The sequence below is a fragment of the Lissotriton vulgaris genome, chromosome 6 (assembly GCF_964263255.1).
Source record: "Lissotriton vulgaris chromosome 6, aLisVul1.2, whole genome shotgun sequence".
Classification (NCBI taxonomy): Eukaryota; Metazoa; Chordata; class Amphibia; order Caudata; family Salamandridae; genus Lissotriton; species Lissotriton vulgaris.
Window position 1 is genome coordinate 1,621,932,513 of NC_141694.1, and position 2,614 is coordinate 1,621,935,126.

Genomic DNA, 2,614 nt, shown 5'->3' on the forward strand with positions numbered 1-2,614 from the left:
CCCCGCGCTGGAACGCCTACTTCTGGCGCAGGGCTTTACAATGTGACGTATCTCCCAAATGCGTCACGTTGTAAGTACCCCGCACCATAGCGCATCTTTTGCGTCGCCGCTGTGTCACAAATGTGACACAACGGCAGCGTAAAAGCGGAGCAAGGGGCTTGTAAATCTGTCCCATAATGCCTATGAATGACATGTGACTCCTACACACATTTCCTGCACACTGATGTACACAGGTATGATTAATTGTCCCTGTATAATATTTTGTGATGTAAAGTGCTCTAACACTTTCAGGTGGAAGGAGTAGCGCCATAAAACAAATTAAATACATGTGAAGCAGGCGCTATGGAAGGATGAAGGCCACAGTTACAAGGTTCTAGTGAGGGAATCTGGGAAAAAGAAGGTTATGGGGGTCGGGGTGGGGGGCGCCAACAAAGATTGTCTCACAGGCGCCACCAATGCTAAAAGGCCCTGGTCGTGACGAACACACGTTAAGGATAGACCATCCACCACACACCCATCTTTAAAAAGGTGGGGCCTGTACTTGGGGTGGTCACCTGCTTCGCAGACACGATTTGTGTGCATTCTTTTTCATAAATATGGCCTTGTTTCCACCCAGAAAGGCGGCTCTGACAAAGCGAGTGCCCCTGGGGTGGCGTCGGCTTCCTCTTGCAGCAAATACATTACGTCATCACCGTGCTGCCGCCTCTGCGTCAGTCTCGCGCTCTATACTGGCCCACGTCTATGTCAAGCGCAGGCTAAGTCAATGTCGTCACGCGCCAGGGCCACCCAGAGGTGGGCTTGATGAAGCTGAGGGCCTTGTCTGCCGTGAGCAAGCCTGGGTCAGAGCGCGTCACTTCCGAAAGTAATGTGTGCTAAAGGTAGTACATGCGTCATGCGTGCATGCGTCATGAGGCCCAGACGTTGGAATGCGTGCCATTCTTTTTGTGTGAGGAGGGGTGGCGTCACGTCCGTGCACGTGGGTCTGCTCCTCGACCCCCACTACTAGCCACACAGTCATAGATGCAGTGCTCTGCCGGTGCCCTGCTCATCAGAATACACGGGTCCCCGTAAACCTCGTGGGGCGCGGGCCTGTAAACATGTGAACATCTTGACAGTCCTGAACAATTCAAAGAGTCTGATCGTTCTCGAGTGTGCGCGAGGAGACGAGGTAAAGGTGCAACTGCTGCCGGGGAGGAGTGGCGGTGATTGTGGTGGGAGTAGGGGGAGCTCACAGAATTAGCAGCGCTCCTCCTCAAACCATCTCTGAAACCCATGCAAACTGTGACTCCTCTGCATTGTTCTTTGCCTCTGCGTGTGGTTAGGTGGCTCTGTATGCAAACATGTATGTAAAGAAGCCCAGTTCCCGTGAGTGTATGTGTCTGCAATCTGCATGCATCCTCTGTAAACAGACAAACCAGATTGCCACTGTGTGTGCACGTATGTAAGCACATGCAATGACGCCTGAAGCAAGCCCAATTCCTGGTGGGTACCCCTATGTGTTTGCACAGAAACGCATGTGTCTAACCAAGCCTTTGTGTCCCTGTATGCCCACATGTATGTGCGTGCAGACAAATGTGTATAAACACGCTCTCTTACCTCGGTGTGCTCTTGTATATGTTTATGAAACTCCTGCCGTTGTATAAACATGCTTGCGTGCAACCGTGTGCTCATATGTATATGCTTGCAGACTTATATGTTTAAATTTGTCTGCTTGCCGCTGTGTGGGCATATGTCTGCGCATATGTGTTAAAAGAAGCTCCCTTGCCGTTGTGTGCGCATATGAATCGCAGATAAACAAGACAGCTTGCCCCTGTGTGTGTGCCCATTTCTATGTTTATTCAAACGTACATGTAAAGAAACTCGCTTCTCTCTGTGTGAGGACATGCATGTGCGCGGAGACATTAGGAGAACACTCCCTCTTACCGCTGTGTGCACTTATCTATGTTTATGCTACCTCATGAATCCATAAACAAGCCTTCTTACCGCTACATAAATACACTTGTTTGCCACTGTGTTCGTATATGTACGTGCATGCAGACAAATGTGTATAACTAAGCCTGCTTATCCTTGTAACCCAGCACATATGTGTATGCAGACATATGTGAATAAGCCCTCTTACTGCTGTGTCCGCATATGTAAGTGCATGCAGGGAAATCTGCATAAACAAGCCTGTATGTAACCCTGCGTGCAGACATATGTGTATAAACAAGCCCCCTCCCCGACGTGTGCCCATAGGTATGTATGGGCCAACATGTATAAACATGCCCACTTGCCGTCCTTGACCTTTTGCGCGCATATGTGTGCATGTCGATTTATGTGCATAAGCACACCTGCTTGCCTTTTTGTGCGCATAATGTCTGCGCATGGAGATTTGTCTCTTATAACAAGCCCTCTTACCGACGTGTGCTCACAGGCATGTGCATGCATCGCACACATATGTGTATAAACCAGCCCTTTGCCGTGCGCTCATAGTAGATTTTTTCAAGCTCATGAATATACAAGTCCTTTTGCCCCTGGGTGTGCGTATGCAAGTGAATGCAACATAGGTATACAATACAGAATCCTGGAGACGCGCATGAGTGCATGCCCACTGCCTACACTGCCCCCTACAGCC